At 50.7% G+C, this 26154-nt stretch overlaps 2 long non-coding RNA genes across 25 annotated transcripts; both read right to left on the bottom strand.

The window, feature by feature from the left end:
* Positions 1-1201: 1201 nt before the first annotated feature.
* On the bottom strand, positions 1202-18284 carry LOC310900340. Of its 23 annotated transcripts, none has more exons than XR_014585057.1 (18): positions 18009-18283; positions 17190-17389; positions 16824-17080; positions 16629-16683; positions 14862-16277; positions 14683-14735; positions 14549-14600; positions 14398-14448; positions 14175-14311; positions 13920-14041; positions 13709-13801; positions 13496-13549; positions 13301-13395; positions 4054-4338; positions 3877-3977; positions 3569-3801; positions 3305-3392; positions 1202-1500 (listed from the first exon to the last, which is right to left on the bottom strand). It is a non-coding gene; the product is annotated as an uncharacterized lncRNA (long non-coding RNA). The 23 variants fall into 23 exon arrangements; XR_014585061.1 differs by having other exon boundaries at positions 14535-14600; positions 14899-16277; XR_014585064.1 differs by having other exon boundaries at positions 14553-14600; positions 18009-18282.
* A 239-nt stretch (positions 18285-18523) lies between these two features.
* Positions 18524-22443, bottom strand: LOC310900342. 2 transcript variants are annotated; one of them, XR_014585078.1, is made up of 3 exons: positions 22384-22443; positions 18730-18782; positions 18524-18600 (listed from the first exon to the last, which is right to left on the bottom strand). It is a non-coding gene; the product is annotated as an uncharacterized lncRNA (long non-coding RNA). The 2 variants fall into 2 exon arrangements; XR_014585079.1 differs by having other exon boundaries at positions 18561-18600; positions 18722-18782.
* Positions 22444-26154: the final 3711 nt, after the last annotated feature.

Genomic DNA, 26154 nt, shown 5'->3' with positions numbered 1-26154 from the left:
TCCCCCACCCTCCTTTTTTGGGTTCCCCCCTAATATTAAGAGTTCTTCCACCCAATTTTGAGGGACCCCACAATTTTGACGTTCCTTCCCCTAACTTTGGGCTTCAACCCTTCAATTTTGGGGGGAGCTCCCCCCCTCTTATTTTGGCATTCCTCCCTAATATTGGGCCTAACCCCTAAGAACCCTGACCCCCAACGCTATGGCAACCACGGATCTAACCCTAACCCCTACCCCAACAAACCCTAGAAATCCTAACCCTAAAAACCCTTACAGCCCTAACCCGATAAAATTTACCACACTAAACCCCTGAAGACTGTTCTGGGGGGTCCACATTCAATTCTGGAATTTCACACTTCCATTTAAGTCTTCTTCCCCCCAATTTGGGGGTTCGCCCATCCAATTTTGGGGGTTCCTCCCCTAATTGGGTGGGACACAACCAATTTGGGGGGGACACAACCAATTTGGGGGGGACACCACCAATTTGGGGGGGACACCACCAATTTTAGAGTCCCCCACCCTCCTTTTTTGGGTTTCCCCCAACATTAAGAGCTCTTCCGCCCAATTTTGGGGGACCCCACAATTTTGACGTTCCTTCCCCTAACTTGGGGCTTCGACCCTTCAATTTTGGGGGGGCTCCCCCCTTACTTTGGCCTTCCACCCTAATATTGGGCCTAACCCCTAAGAACCCTGACCCCTAACACTACGGCTCCCACGGATCTAACCCTAACCCCTACCCCAAAAAACCCTAGAAACCCTAACCTTAAAACCCTTACAGTCCTAACCTGATAAAATTTACCACACTAGACCTACGCCTAAAAGCCCTAACCCTAAAAATTAAGACCCTCTAAACCCTAACCCAAAAAGTAAAGATTCTCAAAGCCCTAACCCTGGAGACCCTAACCTTAATTTTTTTTTTTTTTAAGACCTTAAAACCCTAACTCTAAATACCTGACCATAACTAAAACCCTAAGACCCTAACCCTAAAAACCCTATCAACACTAAAACCACAAAATATTTTAAAACCTTAACACACTAACCCCCAACCCCTAACCCTTATAAGTCCAGCCCTAACAACCTTAAAATCCTAACCCTGGAAACCCTAACCCTGAAACCCAACCCTAGTGCCTTAGCCCTGAAACCTTAAAACCGTAACACCTTGTTAGAAACACTCTGTAACCAATAACATAGGCTCAGGCAAGGATCTCAGTGAAGTAGTATTTTTATTCACGATTGCAATGGCAGGCGTCCCACAAACTACCTACTAGTTCCATAACACAGTTTTTATAAATTTTTTTTTCCTTTCGGTGACCAGGACCCTCCCCAGTATCCCCATTGACTGGGTAATCCAGGTTCACAATCTATCCGGTGCTTCACTGAAAATACACAGCTGCTGGCCTGTTACAAGTCAATTTTCTTTTTTCCTTGACTGTTTTCCTCTTTGAGGTGGTAATGTTTCTTACACCGTGATTTCCACCCAATTGCTCTAAGGATTCTGGTTGTCTGCATTTCACAAGGTTGTCTGGTAAGCTTTCTTCTCACTGCAAGCATATCTCAATACCACCTTCCTTCCCTCTAAACAAGGTAACTCTGTGCAAAAACATTTTTATTCCCACAACCTTGATCCCCTTACCCTAAAATCCTTATTCCCTTTAACCCTAACAACTCTAACCACAACCCTAACCCTTCATATCAACCCCCCAACACTAATGACACTGACTAATGATCCAAACCGCAAACTGCCCCTAACCCCAGGCAACCGACAAAGAAACTGACGCAAAGCTGAAAACTACAAAAAAGGCAAAACCCTGGATACAGACCCCAAATCACAAACACGCGACCAAAATGCTACAGAAAAGCCCCAGACGCAGGCCCCAAGCACTACAGCTAGGCCCCAGAAGCTCAAGACACATCCCAAAGCCAAAATGCAAGCCCCAAACGCTACAGAAAAGCCCCCAAACACCAGACGCAGGCTGCAGAAGTCTACAAGCGGGCCACAACCCACCCCCAGACACAGGCCCCAAGCCCCAGCCCCAGCCCCCACGCCCCAGACTCAGGCCCCAAAGGTGTACAACCAGCTCCCAACTGCCCCCCTCAAAGGGAGGCTCCAAAGCCCGCCAGAGGACCCTAGAGTGTACAAGCAGCTCCCAACCCCCCCGGCACAGGCCCCAACCCCCCCCAGACACAGGCCCCAAAGGTGTACAAGCATCTCCCCGCCCTCCCCAGAGGCACGCCCCAAAGGTGTACAAACAGCCCCACCCCCCAAGACCCAGACCCCTACAGCATAGAAGCAGCTCCCAACCCCATGCCCCCAAGGCACATGCCCCAACCCCCCCCCCCCCAAGGCAGGCTCTAACAGTGTACAAGCAGCTCCCACCTCCCCCCCCAGACGCAGGCCCCAAAGGTGTACAAGCAGCTCACAACCACCACCCCCCAAAAGGCAGGCCCCAACCCCCTCCAAATGCAATCCCGAAAGGTGTACAACCAGCTCCAAACTCCCTCCCCCAGACGCAGGCCCCAAGCCCCCCCAGACACAGGCCCCAAAGGTGTACAAGCAACTCCCTCCACACCCTCCCTCCCCAGAGGCAGGCCCCAAAGGTGTACAACCAGCACCCAACCCCCCCCAGATGCAAGCCCCAAAGGTGCACAAGGCAGCTCCAAACCTCCCCCCCAACCCAGGCGTCCAGTGCACGAGCAGCTCCCAACCCCCCCCCAACGCAGGTTCCTATACTGTACAACCAGCTCTGAACCCCCCCACTCCCCAGACGCAGGCACCAAGCCCCCGCAGAGGCAGGCCCCAAGGGTGTGCAAGCAGCTCACAACCCCCCCCCCCGAGGCAAGCCCCAAAGCCCCATAGAGGGAAGCCCCTAGCGTGTACAAGCAACTCACAACCCCTCCCAGCTGCAGACCCCAAAGCTGTACAAGCAGCTACAAACCCTGCCCAAGGCAGGACCCTCCAGTGTACAAGCAGCTCCCAACCCCCCCAAGACGCAAGTCCCAAAGGTGTACAAGCAGCTCCCAACCCACTCCAGATGCAAGTCCCAAAGGTGTACAAGCAGCTCCCAACCCCCATAGATACAGATCCCTACATTGTAGGAGCAGCTTCCAACCCCCCCAGATGCAGGCCCTGACCCCCCCCCCAAAAACACAGTCCCCAGAGGTGTACAAGCAGCTCCACACACCCCCCAAGACACAGGCCCCAAAAGCCTAAAGATACGCCAAGAAACTACTAATGCAGGTGCCAAACGCTACAGACAGGCCCAAAAGCACAGGCACGAGCCCCAGATGCTCGAGGTCGAGACGTAACTTGGCTTTCTGAATTACTGGAAAGCGGCTTTCCTTCTCAGCGAGGTGTGCTCAGGCTAGACAGGATGGGGCTTCAGGCACCTCTTCACCTGTGGAAACACACTGCCATCAGGCACTGCCATGCCAGACAAGCTTTTTCTGTTAAAACACCCTTCTCAGATGCCCTGCGGCATTCAAGTGACCTGCTTTGCTCCGATTCTAAAGACTAGTGTCACAGCCCACCTTGCCTGTGGCACCTGACCAACAGAAGAGAAAGCAACCATACCGTTTGGAAACCGTCACTGCACGTGCCGCTCCTTGATGCTCTGTAACCTCTTCTCAAATCCTCAGCCACTTCTGTGTAGAGCCTGCCATGACACCTGCAAAGCAAGATGGATACCCTTCGCAGTCACCTTGCGCAACTTGGCCATTCTGCTCCAACCCCACTCACGACCAGCCTGCCCTTCTCGTGCTGCTCTTCAGAGTGCAGCTTGGCCCCTCTGAGTCTGTGCGAGGCACCTGCGAAAGAAAACAGAAAAGCATAGGCCGCGGCAGCATCCAAAGCCGCAGCACAGCTAGGACAGGTACTCTCACCTGCTCCCTTACTCTGCCCCCTCACCTGCCCTCGAGGCAGATGCTTCCATCTGCTCTCTTAAGCCAGCTACAACACCTCTGGAATATAAACAGGACTTTAACTGTATTTTGTGTAGTTAAGTAACTGCAGTGACAACCGCACCCCTAAAATAACTGCTGCATCTGTTCATTGCTCACCTTGCCAAAACCAGCTCTGGTCGTGAAGTCCCAGGTTGTACGCTGTGTTTCAGCTTTAACAAATGAAAACAGTCAGAAGATAATCATTCAGCTGCCAGCATTAGCACCCATCCCTCAACAACACAAGGGACCCCATGGCTAATTTTATCATTTCAAAACAGCAGCCCCCTTGCCTCAGCACCTGGAAAGTAGATCAAGCCAGTCACCGGGTTGCCTACCGAGTCCTTGACAGTTCCAAAAGGAGCTCTTTCCTGTGACCAGTTCCTCCTAAGGTTTACCCCTCTACTGGGGAGGGGAAAGAAATACAAACAAAAAATCAAAACTCCATATCTGCGAGCTTTCAAGATTCAATGACAGACCTCTCCTCTAGCACTACTCAAGCACTATGCAAACAGCTGCTCGCAAGCAGCTCAAGTCTCCCCCTCCACATTTGCCAAACACCACGGAGATGACTCTGTGCCAGCTGCCCTTCAGTACGTGCCCAGAGGCAGACCAGATGTCTTTGCCAAAACAGTCCGGACAATGTATTAGTACACCGATGGACCGCCACGTTAGCTACCATCACTAACTGCCAGGCAGGACAGCTCCAGGCCAAACACACACACACAGGCACGCTACAAACGTTACGAACAAAACACAGAACACAAGGCGCAAAAAAAGGACTCCCAGAGGGAAGCCCTACAGCTAGTCAGAAGAGGTGCCCTGCAGCAGACCCAAGGAGAGACTCAAATGTCACGACATGCGACTGGAAGCAACTGCCAGAACTGGGATGATGGAGGCATAAAAAGCCTGCCTTTAAGACAAGAGACCAGAAGGATGGGGAGTGCAAACCCCAGAAGAAATCTCTTAGGAAATGAATTCCCAAGACAGAGCTCCTGATGCGACCCAGATGACTTCTGCAAGAGTGAGTATTGAAAACAGATGCCATCTGAAACCGAATATGATGCATGTTGTGGTTTAACCCGGCTGGCAGCTAAACACCACACAGCCGTTCGCTCACCCTCCCCCCTCCCTCTCTGGGATGGGGGGAGAGAAACGGGAAAGTGAAGCCTGTGAGTTGAGATAAAGACGGTTTATTAAGACAGGAAAATAATAATAACAATAATAATAATAATAGTGATAATGGTAATAGTATTAACAATAATAATGTGTAAGAAAACAAGTGATGCACAATGCAATTGCTCACCACCCGCTGACCGATGCCCAGCCTATTCCCGAGCAGCCGGCCCCCCCACCCCGGCCAGCCACCCCTATATATTGTTTAGCATGACGTCAGATGGTATGGAATACCCCTTTGGCCAGTTTGGGTCAGCTGTCCTGGGTCTGTCCCCTCCCAGCTCCTGCTGCACCCCCAGCCTGCTCGCTGGCAGGACAGAGCAAGAAGCCGAAAAGTCCTTGGCCTGGTGTAAACACTGCTCTGCAACAATTAAAACATCAGCATGTTATCAGCGCTCTTCTCATCCTAATCCAAAACATAGCACCCTACCAGCTACTATGAGCTACTTAACTCTGTCCTAACTGGAACCAGGACAGATATCCACCCCTTATTCCATACCATTTATGTCATGCTCAGGTTACACTCTGTCCAATACATTCTAATTAATCACCATTTTCATCTATGATATATAGCAATCATGGTAGTGATGACATACATTATTATATAATAATTAACATACTACAATTCAACTCATGGGCTATTCTCACCCAGTATCAAATCCCCTTGAGGTACACACCGGACCTCCCCATTCTTTTGCATTACCCACCAAGTGCATCCAGGTCCCTGAGCAAAAGCAATTCCACGAATAGGTTTGCCTTTTCCTGAGGCAGGAGTAGCCCAGACTGTTTTACCCAGCATGTTTCTTACGTGCACTACAGGAACTTTATCCCCTTCTACAGTGCGTAACAGGTTTGATTGGGCAGGTCCAGCTCGGTTGGCAGACCCCCTGGTATTGACTAACCAGGTGGCCTTTGCCAAATGTGTATCCCAATTTTTGAATGTCCCAGCACCCATTGCTTTCAGTGTAGTCTTCAACAGTCCATTGTATCGTTCAACTTTTCCAGAGGCTGGTGCATGATAGGGGATGTGATACACCCACTCAATACCATGTTCTTTGGCCCAAGTGTCTATAAGGTTGTTTCGGAAATGAGTCCCGTTGTCTGACTCAATTCTCTCTGGGGTGCCATGTCGCCATAAGACTTGCTTTTCAAGGCCCAGGATAGTGTTCCGGGCGGTGGCATGGGGCACAGGATATGTTTCCAGCCATCCGGTGGTTGCTTCCACCATTGTAAGTACGTGGCGCTTGCCGTTGCGGGTTTGAGGGAGTGTGATGTAATCAATCTGCCAGGCCTCTCCATATTTATATTTCAGCCATCGTCCTCCATACCAAAGAGGTTTTGACCGTTTGGCTTGCTTGATTGCAGCACATGTTTCACAGTCATGAATAACCTGTGCTATAGTGTCCATGGTCAGGTCCACCCCTCGATCACGAGCCCATCTGTAGGTTGCATCTCTACCTTGATGGCCTGAGGTGTCATGGGCCCATCGGGCTATAAATAATTCACCTTTATGTTGCCAGTCCAGGTCCACCTGAGCCACTTCAATCTTAGCAGCCTGATCCACCTGCTGGTTGTTTTGGTGTTCTTCAGTAGCCCGATTCTTGGGCACATGAGCATCTACATGGCGTACCTTTACAACCAGTTTCTCTACCCGGGCAGCAATATCTTGCCACAATGCCGCAGCCCAGATGGGCTTGCCCCTGCGCTGCCAGTTGTTCTGCTTCCATTGCTGTAACCACCCCCACAGGGCATTTGCTACCATCCATGAATCAGTATAGAGATAGAGAACTGGCCACTTTTCTCGTTCAGCAATATCTAAAGCCAGCTGAATGGCTTTTACTTCTGCAAACTGACTCGATTCACCTTCTCCCTCAGCAGCTTCTGCAACTCGTCGTGTAGGACTCCATACAGCAGCTTTCCATCTCCGATGCTTTCCCACAATACGACAGGACCCGTCAGTGAACAAGGCATATTTCTTCTCATTTTCCGGTAGCTTGTTGTACAGGGGGGCTTCTTCAGCACGAACCACCTCCTCCTCTGGTGATATCCCAAAGTATTTGCCTTCTGGCCAGTCCATAATCACCTCCAAGATTCCTGGGCGACTGGGGTTTCCTATTCGAGCCCGCTGAGTAATCAGTGCAACCCACTTGCTCCATGTAGCATCAGTTGCATGATGCGTAGAGGGGACCCTTCCTTTGAACATCCAGCCTAGTACCGGCAGTCGGGGTGCCAGGAGGAGCTGCGCTTCAGTACCGACCACTTCCGAAGCAGATCGAACTCCTTCATATGCTGCCAATATCTCCTTTTCAGTTGGAGTATAGCGGGCTTCAGATCCTCTGTATCCCCGACTCCAAAACCCCAGGGGTCGACCTCAAGTTTCCCCAGGTTCTTTCTGCCAGAGGCTCCAGGTGGGACCATTCTCTCCGGCTGCGGTGTAGAGCACATTCTTTACATCTGGTCCTGTTCGGACTGGCCCGAGGGCTACTGCATGAACTATTTCCTGCTTAATTTGTTCAAAGGCTTGTCGTTGCTCAGGGCCCCATTCAAAAGCATTCTTCTTACGGGTTACTTGGTAGAGCGGGTTTACAATCAGACTGTAATTTGGAATATGCATTCTCCAAAACCCCACGACACCTAGGAAAGTTTGTGTTTCTTTTTTGCTAGTTGGTGGAGACATAGCTGTTATTTTGTTGATCACATCCATTGGGATTTGACGGCGTCCATCTTGCCATTTTATTCCTAAAAACTGGATCTCTCGTGCAGGTCCTTTAACTTTATTCTGTTTTATGGCAAAACCGGCCTTCAGAAGGATTTGGACTATTTTCTTCCCTTTCTCGAAAACTTCTTCTGCAGTGTCACCCCACACAATGATGTCATCGATGTACTGCAGGTGTTCAGGAGCTTCCCCCTGCTCCAGCGCAGACTGGATCAGTCCATGGCAAATGGTAGGGCTGTGTTTCCACCCCTGGGGCAGCCGATTCCAAGTATATTGGACTCCCCTCCAAGTGAAAGCAAACTGTGGCCTGCACTGTGCTGCTAGAGGGATGGAGAAAAATGCATTAGCGATATCAATTGTGGCATACCACTTGGCTGCCTTTGATTCCAGTTCATACTGGAGTTCTAGCATGTCCGGCACTGCAGCACTCAGTGGTGGCGTGACTTCGTTCAGGCCACGATAGTCCACTGTTAGTCTCCACTCACCATTAGACTTTCGCACTGGCCATATGGGACTATTAAAAGGTGAATGAGTCTTGCTGATCACTCCTTGGCTCTCCAGTTGACGAATTAGCTTATGGATGGGACTCAGGGAGTCTCGGTTGGTGCGATATTGCCGCCGGTGCACAGTTGTGGTAGCGATCGGCACTTGCTGTTCTTCAACCCTCAGCAACCCCACAACAGAAGGGTCCTCTGAGAGACCAGGCAAGGTAGACAACTGTTTAATGTCCTCTGTCTCCAAAGCAGCTATGCCAAAAGCCCAGCGGAACCCTTTTGGGTCCTTGAAATATCCTCTTCTAAGATAGTCTATGCCAAGGATGCACGGAGCATCTGGGCCAGTCACAATACGGTGCTTTTGCCACTCATTACCGGTTAGACTCACTTCAGCCTCCAATACAGTTAACTGCTGGGATCCCCCCGTCACACCATAAATACAGATGGGCTCTGGCCCTTTATAGCTTGATGGCATTAGAGTACATTGTGCACCGGTGTCTACCAAAGCCTTATACTTCTGTGCGTCTGACGTGCCAGGCCATCGAATCCACACAGTCCAATAAACTCGATTGTCCCTTTCCTCCCCCTGGCTGGAGGCAGGGCCCCTCTAGTCCTGGTCAGAATCTTCATTTCTGTGTTTAAAGGACTGCCTGCTGGAAGTTGGAGCAGCAAACCTTTCAGAGAACTCCTTTTTCCCAATTGTTTTCCTTTGCAATTCACGTACCCGTGCCTCTAGGGTCGCAGTAGATTTTCCATCCCATTTTCTCATGTCCTCTCCATGGTCACGTAGGTAAAACCACAGGGTGGCGCGGTGTGTGTGCCCACCATATTGTCTTCCTTGCATAGATGAACGTTTACCCCTAATAGCTGAGACACTGGTTTGTACAGGTGGGGAGGAAAATAAACTCTCTTTAAGTTGGTGGATCTCTTCAGAAAGTTTCTCCAAGGTATTCTCTTTTAGCTGGTGGACACTAGTTCGTTCAGGTGAAGGGGAAGATAATCTTTCTTCAAGTTGGTGGATCTTTTCAGAAAGTTTCTCCAAAGCATTCTCTTTTAGCTGGTGGACACTGGTTCGTTCAGGTGAAGGGGAAGATAATCTTTCTTCGAGTTGGTGGATCTTTTCAGAAAGTTTCTCCAAAGCATTCTCTTTTAGCTGGTGGACACTGGTTCGTTCAGGTGAAGGGGAAGATAATCTTTCTTCAAGTTGGTGGATCTTTTCAGAAAGTTTCTCTAAAGCATTCTCTTTTAGCTGGTGGACACTGGTTCGTTCAGGTGGAGGGGAAGATAAATTCTCTTTAAGTTGGTGGACCTCTTCAGAGAGTTTCTCCACAGCTGAGACACAGGCCTTTAGGGAAGAGGAGAGATTTCCTTCGTACTGCCGGAGTATTTTAGTCACTTCATTCACTGTGGGATTCTCCTCCGTTTTCCAGGCTAGTATTGCCAATGAGTTGGCATATGATGATGGGGCACTCCGTACAAACTTCCGCCACATGGGTGGTGTACACTGGACTGCATCTGGATCTGTGGATGTTTGTGCGTCATCTAGGTCCTTATAAATTACTTCCCGTACGGCCAATTCCCTCAGGTACTGAATTCCCTTCTCCATGGTGGTCCATTTGCTTGGTAAACATACAAGTTCTTCCTTGAAGAGATACCTTTCCTTCACAGCTGACAGGAGACGCCTCCAGAGGCTGCGAGATTGTGCTCCATCTCCAATTGCTTTGTCAATGCATGCGTCCCTAGCAAGGGATCCCAGCCGCCTGGCTTCCTTGCCCTCCAATTCCACATAATTGGCTCCCGTGTCCCAGCACCGGAGCAGCCAGGTGACAAGCTGCTCGCCTATACAGCGACCAAAATCTTTTCGCACATCTCGTAGCTCACGCTGGTATAGAGTCCGGGTAATTACTGTTGATTTTCCGACATCCTCATCCTCATCTTCAGTCTCCTGCACCTTTGATGGCTGGTATGGAGTCCGGGTAGTTACTGTTGATTTTTCGCCATCCTCATCCTCATCTTCAGTCTCCTGCACCTTTGATGGCCCAGCCTCGTCTTCACTTCGCCCAGACTTAGCAGAAGACTGTCTGCGTTTTAAACGACCTGAGCCTCTATACCATTTTTTCACCTTGTCTACAGGGGCAACTTGCACTGCTACAGCTCGTTTCTCTGACCCAGCCACAGGGTCTGCCACAGGGGTTGGAATACCCTCTGCGGGGTCAACTTGCACTGCTACAGCTCGTTTCTCTGACCCAGACACAGGGTCTGCCACAGGGCTTGGAATACACTCTGCGGGGTCAACTTGCACTGCTACAGCTCGTTTCTCTGACCCAGACACAGGGTCTGCCACAGGGGTTGGGATACCCTCTGCGGGGTCAACTTGCACTGCTACAGCTCGTTTCTCTGACCCAGCCACAGGAGTGGGAGCAGCTGCACGAGCTGGGGCAGCTGCAGGAGCTGGGGCAGCTGCAGGAGCTGGAGCGGCTGCAGGGGCTGGAGCTGGAGCGGCTGCAGGAGCCGGAACGGCTGCAGGAGCTGGAACTGGAGCAGCTGCAGGAGCTGGAGCGGCTGCAGGAGCTGGAGCTGGAGTAGCTGCAGGAGCTGGAGCTGGAGCGGCTGCAGGAGCTGGAGCGGCTGCAGGAGCTGGAACTGGAACGGCTGCAGGAGCTGGAGCTGGAGTAGCTGCAGGAGCTGGAACTGGAGCGGCTGCAGGAGCTGGAGCGGCTGCAGGAGCTGGAGCTGGAGTAGCTGCAGGAGCTGGAGCTGGAGCGGCTGCAGGAGCTGGAGCTGGAGCTGGAGCGGCTGCAGGAGCTGGAGCTGGAGTAGCTGCAGGAGCTGGAGCTGGAGCGGCTGCAGGAGCTGGAGCTGGAGTAGCTGCAGGAGCTGGAACTGGAGCGGCTGCAGGAGCTGCAGCTGGAGCGGCTGCAGGAGCTGGAACTGGAGCGGCTGCAGGAGCTGGAGCTGGAGTAGCTGCAGGAGCTGGAACTGGAGCGGCTGCAGGAGCTGCAGCTGGAGCGGCTGCAGGAGCTGGAGCTAGGTTGCTAATAACATCAATTGCAGCTCGATAGGCACAAGCCAGACCCCAGCACGCTACAGTGATTTGTGTCACTTTGGAACTGCCAGAGTCATGACACCTTTTTTTCAAGCATTCTGCCAGCTTTTTAGGATTTTGCAGTTGTTCAGGGGTGAATGTCCAAAACACTGGAGGTGACCACTGCTCTAGAAACCTGCCCATATCCTCCCACACTCCCTGCCACTCGCAACTATCCCGCCTCAAGACAGATCTCCGGATGAGATTCCTAAGTAGTTGTTTAACCCTCCACAAAATCTGAAGCGCATTCAGGAGACATAACAACAAGAGCAGGCTGGTCTGAGTATCCCAAGGATATTCAACATCTCGGAGAACCACCGTAACTAACTCGGGGGATAAGAGGGTGGTGGTGAAGGAGAAAGGGAGAGTGAACAGGTAGGGAAACATGTCTTCCCCTGTCCCCTTCACAGATTGGCTCCCTAACGAAAACAGGCAATAGGTGTAATTGCTAATAGTTTCCGAGATATGGGTTCCAAAGTATAGAGTCGACGTCAGTGCTGAGTACAAATACCAGGTTAAAGTCGTGACCAGATATTTCATCATTTCATAAGCCATTGTTACACCGCACAGTACCATAACAATCTTAAACCAGGGCCCGGAAAGGATAAACAGTGCAACAGGGAGCACATACAGAAAGTAACGCACCATAAAACTCAATTTGGAATACAGGTACAGCAGACTGGAGATTAAGGCAATCAACATCGTGACTAGCAACTATTAAGCAGGTCCAATACTTATACCAATTTTAGTTTAACACACTCTGGTCAGATTTGTCGATATCTCAACCCTTCGGGCCCCACGTTGGGCGCCAAAAAGACTGTTGTGGTTTAACCCGGCTGGCAGCTAAACACCACACAGCCGTTCGCTCACCCTCCCCCCTCCCTCTCTGGGATGGGGGGAGAGAAACGGGAAAGTGAAGCCTGTGAGTTGAGATAAAGACGGTTTATTAAGACAGGAAAATAATAATAACAATAATAATAATAATAGTGATAATGGTAATAGTATTAACAATAATAATGTGTAAGAAAACAAGTGATGCACAATGCAATTGCTCACCACCCGCTGACCGATGCCCAGCCTATTCCCGAGCAGCCGGCCCCCCCACCCCGGCCAGCCACCCCTATATATTGTTTAGCATGACGTCAGATGGTATGGAATACCCCTTTGGCCAGTTTGGGTCAGCTGTCCTGGGTCTGTCCCCTCCCAGCTCCTGCTGCACCCCCAGCCTGCTCGCTGGCAGGACAGAGCAAGAAGCCGAAAAGTCCTTGGCCTGGTGTAAACACTGCTCTGCAACAATTAAAACATCAGCATGTTATCAGCGCTCTTCTCATCCTAATCCAAAACATAGCACCCTACCAGCTACTATGAGCTACTTAACTCTGTCCTAACTGGAACCAGGACAATGCACAAGACCTGAAACACATCTGCGCTTTAAGCTGCGACTGCAAGACAAGAAGTGCTCAGATCAGACCCATGATGACAAAACAAGCATTTCGGACCTTTGGTACGGCTAACAAGTTGCCTTTCTAGTCTGTCCAGTGCAAAAAGCAATGAGGATATCAAGACCTGAGGAGCACGTAACATGATGATCACATCAAGAAACATTTGATACAAAGACCCGAGGAGTGCATGACACAGAACACACACTGCAGAAGCAGCACTACAAGACAAATAGACAGATGGGAACTGTCCTGCCTGGCACATACACTCACACTACAAAATACCCCCTGCTCCTTCTATTAGCCTGGTGACCCAGCCTCAAGCAGCCTGAAGGTGACGCAGCCTCAACCACCCTCACAGTGCCACCAAGTATATTCAGCCGGCTGGCTCCATGCTGCTCCGGCTCCCAGCTCCCATCAGCCACACCACATATGCAAATACCAGGTGCCCCTCAACTTAGCTCTCAGATTGCTGGATGGTAAATTCCCTCCACCTCAAGAAATGCACAGACACTGAGAGACATCTTAGTCCATGGCCAGGCTCATCATCATCTGCAAAAACAGCGTACCAGCATTCACTAGCACACCGGCCCTGATGCCCACCTCCTCCGCAATACTGACTACCACTGAAGCAACATACGGTTGTGCTCACCCATTCCTCTCTGAGTCCAAGCTCCAACAGTACAGCCAGTATCACCCACACCACCTGGGAAAACAAAGGGATAAAATGATCGTTGTGTTCTCAAGTAATCACCCACCACACTGCTCCTCTATCCCACCCAGCCTCACCTCAGACCCTCAGCAGATTCTGAGGAAAGCCTGCTGCAGCACCTGCTAAACCAGGGGAAACACTTCAAGGACTTGCCTTAGGGGGACCTTGCTTAGGGACACTGACTGGGCTGACGACCCTCTCGTCTTTCCTCAGCACTCCACAATGTGGGGATTCACCTCTCCAAGGCTGCAGGAAGCACCCACAAAAGAAAAAAAAGAAAAGGCAGATCCTCAGGCACCTCACAGGCACAGCCTACCTGCTGCAATACCTCTCTTTCACTAGCTCTTTTTCTTCAGCTGCTCACATGCTCCAACTCGGCCGGGCCGGCACCACAGACTGGTGGTGCTTTCCACACTGCTGGAAAGCAGGCTTTATCCTCAAGGCACGTGCAGGCTAGATGAGATGGGGCTCCAGGCACCTCTTCACCTGTGGAAACACACTGCCATCAGACACCGCCATGCCAGACAAACTTTTCCTGTTAAAACACCCTTCTCAGATGCCCTGCGGCATTCCAGTGACCTGCTTTGCTCCGATTCTAAAGACTGATGTCACAGCCCACCTTGCCTGTGGCACCTGACCAACAGAAGAGAAAGCAACCGCAGCGCTTGGAAACCATCCCTGCACGTACTGCTCCTTGTCACTCTCCGGCCTCATCTCAAATCCTCAGCCACTTCTGTGGAGAGCCTGCCATGGCACCTGCAAAGCAAGACAGAGACCTTTCATAGTCACCTCGTGCTACTTGGCCATTCCGCTCCAACCCAGCTCATGACCAGCCCCCCTACTTAAGCAGCTCTTCAGAATGCAGTTTGCTCCTTTGAGCCTGTGCGAGACACCTGTGAAAGAGGAAGAAAAGCATAGGCTAAGGCAGCATCCTAAGCCGCAGCACAGCTAGGACAGTTACTCTCATCTGCTGCCTTACCTCTACCCGCTTACCTACCCCGAGGCAGATGCTTCCATCTACCTTCTTAAGCCAGCTACAACACCTCTAAAACAGAAAAGAGGGGTCACTTAGAGTGACAGTGACAACCGCAACCCAACTATAAGTGCTCCGTCTGTTCATCGCTCACCTTGCCAGAGGCAGCTCTGGGTGTGACGTCCCAGGTTGTACGCTGTGTTTCAGCTTTAACAAATGAAAACATAGAAGGTAATCATTCAGCTGCCAGCATTAGCACCCATCCCTCAACAACACAAGGGACCCCATGGCTAATTTTATCATTTCAAAACAGCAGCCCCCTTGCCTCAGCACCTGGAAAGTAGATCAAGCCAGTCACCGGGTTGCCTACCGAGTCCTTGACAGTTCCAAAAGGAGCTCTTTCCTGTGACCTGTTCCTCCTAAGGTTTATCTAGGACTGGAGAAAAATAAAAACACTCCACATCTGCGAGCTTTCAAGATTCAATGACAGACCTCTCCTCTAGCACTATTCAAGCACTATGCAAACAGCTGCTCGCAAGCAGCTCAGGTCTCCCCCTCCACATTTGCCAAACACCACGGAGATGACTCTGTGCCAGCTGCCCTTCAGTACGTGCCCAGAGACAGCCCGGATATCTTTGCCAAAACAGTCCGGACAATGTATTAGTACACCGCCACATTAGTTACCATCACTAACTGCCAGGCAGGACAGCTCCAGGCCAAACACGCACACAGGCACGCTACAAACGTTACGAACAAAACACAGAACACAAGGCGCAAAAAAAGGACTCCCAGAGGGAAGCCCTACAGCGACAGCAAGTCAGAACAGGTGCCCTGCAGCAGACCCAAGGAGAGACTCAAATGTCACTACATGTGACTGGAAGCAACTGCCAGAACTGGGATGATGGAGGCATAAAAAGCCTGCCTTCAAGGCAAGAGACCAGAAGGATGGGGAGTGCAAACCCCAGAAGAAAAATGCTTCGGAAATGAACTCCCAAGACAGAGCTCCTGATGAAGCCCACATGACTTCCGCAACAGCGAGGATGGAAACAGATGCCATCTGAAACCGAATATGATGCACAAGACCTGAAACATATCTGCGCTTTAAGCTGCGACTGCAAGACAAGACGTGCTCAGATCAGCCCTACGATGATGAAACAAGCATTTAGGACCTTTGGTGTGGCTAACAAGTTGCCCATCTAATCCGTCCAGTGGAAAAAGGCAATGAGGATATCAAGACCTGAGGAGCGCGTAACATATGATGATCGCATCAAGAAACATTTGATACAAAAAAAATTACACACACAGAAGAAGTGATCTCTTTAGGCTCCCACTGCAAGACAAGAAATGCTCAGCTTCCGATTGAGCATCAGCATTATTCCAGTGAGGTCAAGTGTTCCACACCCTCAGGACGGCTTCCCCAGGGCCTGCCAAGCACCAGGAGCAACAGCACAGACAACACAGAACACAGACACCAAGCTGGAACTGCCCTGCCTGGCACGTGCTCAAGCCCTACCTGATAGAACCTCACAACCCCACACACTGTCTGACCGTGATCAATCCTAAAAGGCCCCATCCACAGCAATGACTTAAAAGCACAAACCCTCGCCCTATGTGTGCATTCAAAACCCGAAAGCAAACATAGCACTTGCCCCACAACTTAGCTTGGAATGATGGGAGGCAGGTTCCATCCTCATCAAGGAACACGAAGGCTAGCCAGGACATTGCTTCCGGCACGAGGCTCCTCTTCACCTGCAGAAATAAAGTGCCATCGGGCACTGGCACACCAGCCAAACTTCTTCCAGTGAAACACCCACCTCAAAAACAAAACAGTAGTCCACTGACCTGCTCTGCTACTGAAGTCAGATAGACCAACTCCAGACAACTGCCCGCCTTCCCCTGCCAACCACCCCCAAACACACAGTATTTGCCCCTGGACTTAATTCTCAGGGGTCACAATCCATCCTCAAGGTGGACCACAGAGGCCAACTAGGATGTTCCCACTATCTTCTTCGTCCCCGGAAAAGAGGAGTCACCCAGAGGTGGGACCAATAGACTACCAAACCAAAACCAATGCCCTTTTTCCAACTTTTCTCCACTCACCTTCCTGATCCAGGCTTAGCGCTTCCATTTACTGTGCTGAGCCAAGGTCACGTAGCTTAGACCAAGGAGAAAGAACAAACAAAAATGACAATCCACAAAACAGTCTATACCCACTCCTCTTCTTTCGTCCCCTACCCCAACAGCCAAGAAGCCCCAGACCCACATTCCCCAACCCAGTACCACCGCTTCGCTCACCTAACATCCCAAGGAGATGCATCACGCTCCCAGCTCCTCTTGTGCTCCGAGCATCTCCAGCATTTCAGGAACTGGAACCGCTGACGCCTGGCGCGCCTCAGGAACGTGGCAGGAGATGTACTCTGCTCTCTCAAGGTGCTTCCAAAGCCTGCATAACAGGCAAAGCAGACTAACACAATCCACTGACCAACTCAGGGCCCACACTGCCGTCCACTCACCCTCGTGCCTCATTCAAGTGTCCGTGCCCATGCCCTGGGCTACAAGAAACAAAAAGAGAAGGTCATATCCGTGATGGACACGCAAACAGTACAGCTCCTTGAAAAGGACTCAAACACAGAGACGAGAGCCAGAAAAAAAAAAACACACCCTCAGGTCCACAAATACCAAAAGGCCATGAATGCACAGCAGCCCCAACAGGGGTAATCACAGACTTATCCTTTACAGATGAGAACGGTGACCCTGCTCAGTCTTTCCATAATACTGCACTTATGCGGTCAAGCCCCTTCGGATGCGTACTGAAGCTCCTTGTGAAGCCTCTGGACAGTTATGCAAATGACTTGATATACCTAGAGATTAAAAGATAACAAAAAAAAACAACCGTACCCCACCATTTCCCAAAAACAAGTTGGCCGGCAACACCTCCTAAGCACACCTCTATTACGTGAATTCCAAGCACTTAAAAACAAGAAGGCTGCAACATCTAAAGACTCTACAGCCACACAAACCACAGGCAAAAGCTCCAAAAATATAACAAACTGTCCCTAACCCTGAAAAAGACTACCCCTTACACGCCTACTGCTACTCTTTTCAGATGCATGCTTACACAGGGATCTTCGATGATACTTATCTCCTAAACCCTGCTCCATCACTTTGCCACCAAGGTTATAACTTTGATAATATTTGCCTTAATTCAGCAAAAATCATAAGGGACCCAGAACCACAAAGCAAACACACAAAGTAGCACTGCCATCCTATCCATAAACATGCTATAACAATTACTCACCTGAAGAAGAGCTGCATGCAATACAGGCACCTATTACTAGATTGGTTTACTATAACAGATCCTACCAGTTGTTACCTCACAAAGATGGGCGTACCGGTCTCTAATTGGAAACGCATCAGTCCATAGACTCTTAACCACCTAAAGAAACCTCCAACTCACTGAAGGAAAAACAAAGCACTTACCCCAAAGTGCAGCCCAGGCATAATGAGCTCTCTGAAGGGATGCCTGTGACTCAATGACCACTAGGCCCTCCCTGGAACCCAAAGCCAATCACCTGGGAAAGGGGAGGGGCAAAGCACAAGTAGAAAGAGGAGAAGCAGCAGCTGTGGTTTATTTATTTTTGCTTCAGCTTTGAATATTGAAAGCTTTTCTCCTCTACAACTCCTGTCTCAGGAACCAAACAGAATTAAAGTGACCTGCTTTGCTCCAATTCCAAAGACTATCACAGCCCACCTTGCCTGTGGCACCTGATAAGCAGAACAGAAAGCAACCACAGCAATAAAAGCCACTGCACCCTCAGGACAGTTACTCTCATCCCCTCCTTTACCTCAGCCGCTTACCTACCCCACAGGGCAGATGCTTCCACCCGTTCTCTGAAGCCACCTAGAGCACCTCTAAAAGAGAAACTGGAATTTTACTCTATTTGATATAGTTAAAAAAACTGCAGCGACAACCGCACCCCAAAAATAACAGCTACCTCTGTTCATCACTCACCAGAGTCACTCCAGAGGTAGCTCGCGTCGTGACGTCCTGTACTGCACACTGCGTTTCAGCCTGAACAAAGGAAAACACAGTCAGAAGACAAACATTCAGCTGACAGCATTAGCACCCATCTCTCAACAACAGAAGTCACCCCATATTTAATGTTTTCATTTCAAAACAGCAGTCCACTTGCCTCTGTACCTGCAAGTTAGATCCAAGCTCGAAAGGAACGGCCACCACCACCCATGTGCCACCTGGGAACACAGAAGGACAAAATGACCGCTGTGCTTGCAAGCGACCACCTGCCACATTGCTCCTCTGTCCCAAACAGCCTCACCTCAGACCCTCAGAGGGAAACACCTGAACATCTTCCCCTGTGGTGGTTTTACAGGGGTAGGCGACCGAGCTCCACCAAAACCGCTCTCTCACTCTCCCTCCTCAGAGAAGGACAGGGAGAAAATACAAGGAAAAAGGGCTCAAGAGTTGAGATAAGGACAAGGAGATTACACAGTAAATATCGTGATAAGCAAAACACACTCAGCATAGAAAGACAGAAAGATTTATTGCTTATTACTACACAATGTAGAGAAGCGAGAAACAAACGAAAGCAACCAAAAGCACCTTCCCCCCCAACCACCCTCTTCCACCTTCTCCCCCCCAGCGGTACAGGTGATCGGTGTTTATGGTCAGTCTATAGCGCTTCTTTGCCACCACTCCTTCTCGGACGCCCTCATCCCCTGTGCTGTGGGGTTCCTCCCACAGGACCCAGTCCTTGGTCAACTGATCTGGCATGGCCTTCCCACAGGCAGCAGCTCTTCCAGAACTGTTCCAGATGTAGGTCCATACCACGGGGTCCATCCCTCAGGAGCAAACTGCTCCAACCTGGGTCCCCCACAGGCAGCAGCTCCTGCCAGCTCACCTGCTCCTGCGTGGTCTCCTCTCCACGGTCTACAGGTCCGGCCCGGAATCTGCTCCGGCAAGGGTCTTCCACAGGCCGCAGCCTCCATCAGTGCAGGTCCACCTGCTCCACCGTGGCCTCCTCCACCAGCTGCAGCATGGAACCCTGCTCCACCGTGGTACTCCGTGGGCTGCAGGGGGACAGCCTGCTTCACCATGGTCCTCGCCACAGGCCGCAGGGGACTTCTGCTCCGGCACCTGGAGTACCTCTCCCCCTCCTTCTTCACTGACCTTGGCGCCTGCAAGGCTGTTCCTCACTCCTCTTGCTCTCCCAGCTGCTGCATGGCACAGCGTCTTTGTTTTTTTTTTTTTTTTTTTTTCCTGTCTTAAACACGCTCTCACAGACGCGCAAACAACATCACTTATTGGCTCCGCTCAGCAGCGGGGCCATTACCTAACATGGGGCAGCTTCTAGATTCTTCGCACAGAAGCCACCCCTAGAGCCCCCTGCTACCAAAACAAGACTGCACCAAGCACCTGCAGGGACGAGAGAAAAGCACCCCCTGAGGCACCTCACAGCCACAGCGTACCTGCTGCAATACCTCTCTTCCCAGTTGCTTTACTTCAGCTGCTCGTTAGCTCGATCTAAGATAAATGTGCCCGGGCGGCGCCGCGCCAAAATGTGCCCGGGCGGCGCCGCGCCAAAATGTGCCCGGGCGGCGCCGCGCCAAAATGTGCCCGGGCGGCGCCGCGCCAAAATGTGCCCGGGCGGCGCCGCGCCAAAATGTGCCCGGGCGGCGCCGCGCCAAAATGTGCCCGGGCGGCGCCGCGCCAAAATGTGCCCGGGCGGCGCCGCGCCAAAATGTGCCCGGGCGGCGCCGCGCCAAAATGTGCCCGGGCGGCGCCGCGCCAAAATGTGCCCGGGCGGCGCCGCGCCAAAATGTGCCCGGGCGGCGCCGCGCCAAAATGTGCCCGGGCGGCGCCGCGCCAAAATGTGCCCGGGCGGCGCCGCGCCAAAATGTGCCCGGGCGGCGCCGCGCCAAAATGTGCCCGGGCGGCGCCGCGCCAAAATGTGCCCGGGCAGCGCCGATCACAGACCTACCCTTTACAGATGAAAAAGGTAACTTTGATACAACCCTGCTCAGTCTCTTGGTAATACTGCGCCTACGTGGTCAAGCCTCTTGTAGTGTGTAATCAAGCTCTTTTTAGTCCTCTGGAGAGTTACACAAGTGCCTTCATACGTCTAGAGATTCAAATATAACCCAAAAACACAAGTGGATCCCACCATCCCAAAAACAAGTGAGCCAGCAACCTCTGCTAAATATCCCTCTAGTAAGTGATTTCCAAGCACTTAAAAATCTAGAAAACCATAGACTCCAACCTGCCCAAAGAACCCTGCAACTGACTGAAGGAAAGCAAAGCACTTACCCCAAAGAGCAGCCCAGGCACAATGAACTCTCTAATGGCATACCTGGGGCTCATATACCATTTGGCCCTGCCCAGCACCCAAACCCAATCACCTGGGAAAGGGGAGGTGGCAAGCACAAGAAAGTAGAAAGAGCACAAGCAGCACAGCAGCTGTGGGGTTTTTTGATGTTTTTTTTTGGTTTTGTGTTTTGTTTGTTTGTTTTTTGTTTTTCTTTTGTTTTTTCTTTAATCTGGTTTAGCTCAACAGCATGCAGACTGCAGACAAGAGAACTGGGGTGATTCTAGAAGCAACAATACCCATGCTTTTGCTGCAGCTTTGAATATTGAAAGGACAATATGACCAAGCAAGTAACTGAAATTTTTCCAGCTAGAATTAGCTCAAACCTTTATTTATATAGAAAGAAAAATCTGGGAGCATAACAGATCACACGCCAAAACAAAAATAAATTCCATATAATAACATCACTTGCAGGAAAAATCACGTACTTGAGTAGGCTATCTGAAAACCAAAAGGCTATGCTGATGGGTCAAAACACACTACAGGACAACGGAGCCTGGCCCTCTGCTGTACCAACTTAAAACTCATCCCTACACTCACCAAGGTGCAACCCCAGCCCAAACACAGACACACTATTTCAGCCTCAACACAGTTTTGGGAACTGCTGGAAAGCAGGCTTCATCCTCAGCGAGGCGTGCTCAGGCTCCACGGCATGGGGCTTCAGGCACCGCTCCACCTACTGAAGACGACCACCATCATCAGGAGCTGCCACGCCAGACCACCTTTTTCCTCTGCAACACCTTTCTCAGGAAACAAACAGCATTCCAGTGACCTGCTTTGCTCCTATTCCAAAGACTATCACAGCCCACCTTGCCTGTGGCACCTGATAAGCAGAACAGAAAGCAACCACAGCAATAAAAGCCACTGCACCCTCAAGACAGTTACTCTCATCCCCTCCTTTACCTCAGCCGCTTACCTACCCCACATGGCAGATGCTTCCACCCGTTCTCTGAAGCCACCTAGAGCACCTCCAAAAGAGGAACTGGAATTTTACTCTATTTGATATAGTTAAAAAAACTGCAGCGACAACCGCACCCGAAAAATAACACCTACCTCTGTTCATCACTCACCAGAGTCACTCCAGAGGTAGCTCGCGTCGTGACGTCCTGTACTGCACACTGCATTTCAGCCTGAACAAAGGAAAACACAGTCAGAAGACAAACATTCAGCTGACAGCATTAGCACCCATCCCTCAACAACAGAAGTCACCCCATATTTAATGTTTTCGTTTCAAAACAGCAGTCCACTTGCCTCTGTACCTGCAAGTTAGATCCAAGCTCGAAAGGAACGGCCACCATCACCCATGCCACCTGGGAACACAGAAGGACAAAATGACCACTGTGCTTGCAAGCGACCACCTGCCACATTGCTCCTCTGTCCCAAACAGCCTCACCTCAGACCCTCAGAGGGAAACACCTGAATGTCTTCCCTTCGCTTCAGATAAGGGATCACCAGGCTGATAAAACTCCCACCTTCCCTCACTGCTCCGTGACACGGGGATTTCCCTGTCCAAGACTTCATGAAGGCCCTGCAGAGACAAGAGAAAAGCACACCCTGAGGCACCTCACAGCCACAGCGTACCTGCTGCAATACCTCTCTCTTCCCAGCTCCTTTACTTCAGCTGCTCACCAGCTCGAGCTGAGATTCTTCGCTCACAGCGCCGCGGCAAACTCTGCCCGGGCCACACAACACACACTGCACAAGCTACGTTGTTTAAGACACACGAGCTGGAACGTTCCTGCCCAACAATCAGTGGCATCGCACAGGAAGGATGCTGCACGCTCCTAGAAACCAAACCTACCAGTCCTGAACAGCTCCCCTGCCAGACAATTCCCCACCTCCTCCTGCCAACAACGCTCAGCACACACACTATTTGGCTCTCAAAAGAAAAAAAAAAAAAAGTAATAACATACACACACAAAAAACACAACTGAGCTCCACAAATGCCAAAAAGCCATGCACACACAGTAGCCCCAGCAGGGCTAATCACAGACTTACCCTTTACAGATGAAAAAGGTAACTCTGATACGACCCTGCTCAGTCTCTTGGTAATACTGCGCCTACGTGGTCAAGCCTCTTGTAGTGTGTAATCAAGCTCTTTTTAGTCCTCTGGAGAGTTACACAAGTGCCTTCATACGTCTAGAGATTCAAATATAACCCAAAAACACAAGTGGATCCCACCATCCCAAAAACAAGTGAGCCAGCAACCTCTGCTAAATATCCCTCTAGTAAGTGATTTCCAAGCACTTAAAATCTAGAAATCCATAGACACCAACCTGCCCAAAGAACCCTGCAACTGACTGAAAAACAAAGCACTTACCCCAAAGAGCAGCCCAGGCACAATGAACTCCCTAATGGCATACCTGGGGCTCATATACCATTTGGCCCCGCCCAGCACCCAAACCCAATCACCTGGGAAAGGGGAGGGGCAAAGCACAAGAAAGTAGAAAGAGAGCAGGAGCAACAGCTGTGGTGGTTTGTTTCTTGTTTCTCTTTACTGTGTTTTGTTTTTTTTTAAATCTGGTTTAGCTCAATAGCATGCAGACTGCAGACAAGAGAACTGGGGTGATTCTAGAAGCAACAATACCCGTGCTTTTGCTGCAGCTTTGAATATTGAAAGGACAATACGACCAAGCAACTGAATTTTTTTCAGCTGGAATTAGCTCAAACCTTTCTTTACAAAGAAAGAAAAATCTGGGAGCATAACAGATCACACGCCAAAACAACAAAAAAAAATCAATTCCATGTAATAACATCACTTGCAGGAAAAATCACGTACTTGAGTAGGCTATCTGAAAACCAAAAGGCTATGCTGATGGGTCAAAACACACTACAGGACAATGGAGCCTGGCCCTCTGCTGCACCAACTTAAAACTCATCCCTACACTCACCAAGGTGCAACCCCAACCCAAACACAGACACACCATTTCAGCCTCAACACAGTTTTGGGAACTGCTGGAAAGCAGGCTTCATCCTCAGCGAGGCGTGCTCAGGCTCCACGGCATGGGGCTTCAGGCACCGCTTCACCTACTGAAGACGACCACCATCATCAGGAGCTGCCACGCCAGACCACCTTTTTCCTCTGCAACACCTTTCTCAGGAACCAAACAGCATTCCAGTGACCTGCTTTGCTCCTATTCTAAAGACTATCACAGCCCACCTTGCCTGTGGCACCTGATAAGCAGAACAGAAAGCAACCACAGCAATAAAAGCCACTGCACCCTCAGGACAGTTACTCTCATCCCCTCCTTTACCTCAGCTGCTTACCTATCCCACGTGGTAGATGCTTCCACCTGTTCTCTGAAGCCACCTAGAGCACCTCTAAAAGAGAAACTGGAATTTTACTCTATTGGATGTAGTTAAAAAAACTGCAGCGACAACCAGCCTGCGACAACTGCAGCGACAAACAGCCTCACCTCAGACCCTCAGAGGGAAACACCTGAACATCTTCCCCTGTGGTGGTTTTACAGGGGTAGGCGACCGAGCTCCACCAAAACCGCTCTCTCCCTCTCCCTCCTCAAAGAAGGACAGGGAGAAAATACAAGGAAAAAGGGCTCAAGGGTTGAGATAAGGATGAGGAGATTACACAGTAAATATCGTGATAAGCAAAACACACTCAGCATAGAAAGACAGAAAGATTTATTGCTTATTACTACGCAATGTAGAGAAGCGAGAAACAAACGAAAGCAACCAAAAGCACCTTCCCCCCCAGCCACCCTCTTCCACCTTCTCCCCCCCAGCGGTGCAGGTGATTGGTGTTTATGGTCAGTCTATAGCGCTTCTTTGCCGCCACTCCTCCTCGGACGCCCTCATCCCCTGTGCTGTGGGGTTCCTCCCACAGGATGCAGTCCTTGGTCAACTGATCTGGCATGGCCTTCCCACAGGCAGCAGCTCTTCCAGAACTGTTCCAGATGTAGGTCCATACCACGGGGTCCATCCCTCAGGAGCAAACTGCTCCAACCTGGGTCCCCCACGGGCAGCAGCTCCTGCCAGCTCACCTGCTCCTGCGTGGTCTCCTCTCCACGGTCTACAGGTCCGGCCCGGAATCTGCTCCGGCAAGGGTCTTCCACAGGCCGCAGCCTCCATCAGTGCAGGTCCACCTGCTCCACCGTGGCCTCCTCCACCAGCTGCAGCATGGAACCCTGCTCCACCGTGGTACTCCGTGGGCTGCAGGGGGACAGCCTGCTTCACCATGGTCCTCGCCACAGGCCGCAGGGGACTTCTGCTCCGGCACCTGGAGTACCTCTCCCCCTCCTTCTTCACTGACCTTGGCGCCTGCAAGGCTGTTCCTCACTCCTCTTGCTCTCCCAGCTGCTGCATGGCACAGCGTCTTTGTTTTTTTTTTTTGTTTTTTTTTTCCTGTCTTAAACACGCTCTCACAGACGCGCAAACAACATCACTTATTGGCTCCGCTCAGCAGTGGGGCCATTACCTAACATGGGGCAGCTTCTAGATTCTTCGCACAGAAGCCACCCCTAGAGCCCCCTGCTACCAAAACAAGACTGCACCAAGCACCTGCAGGGACGAGAGAAAAGCACCCCCTGAGGCACCTCACAGCCACAGCGTACCTGCTGCAATACCTCTCTTCCCAGTTGCTTTACTTCAGCTGCTCGTTAGCTCGATCTAAGATAAATGTACCCGGGCGGCGCCGCGCCAAAATGTGCCCGGGCGGCGCCGATCACAGACTTACCCTTCACAGATGAAAAAGGTAACTCTGATACGACCCTGCTCAGTCTCTTGATAATACTGCGCCTACGTGGTCAAGCCTCTTGTAGTGTGTAATCAAGCTCTTTTTAGTCCTCTGGAGAGTTACACAAGTGGCTTCATACGTCTAGAGATTCAAATATAACCCAAAAACACAAGTGGATCCCACCATCCCAAAAACAAGTGAGCCAGCAACCTCTGCTAAATATCCCTCTAGTAAGTGATTTCCAAGCACTTAAAATCTAGAAAACCATAGACTCCAACCTGCCCAAAGAACCCTGCAACTGACTGAAGGAAAGCAAAGCACTTACCCCAAAGAGCAGCCCAGGCACAATGAACTCTCTAATGGCATACCTGGGGCTCATATACCATTTGGCCCTGCCCAGCACCCAAACCCAATCACCTGGGAAAGGGGAGGTGGCAAGCACAAGAAAGTAGAAAGAGCACAAGCAGCACAGCAGCTGTGGGGTTTTTTGATGTTTTTTTTTGGTTTTGTGTTTTGTTTGTTTGTTTTTTGTTTTTCTTTTGTTTTTTCTTTA

This window comes from Anser anser, assembly GCF_964211835.1.
Source record: "Anser anser genome assembly, chromosome: 5".
NCBI classification, from domain to species: Eukaryota; Metazoa; Chordata; class Aves; order Anseriformes; family Anatidae; genus Anser; species Anser anser.
The sequence above is the reverse complement of the archived record's forward strand: the minus strand, read 5'-3'. Positions and strand labels throughout refer to the sequence as shown.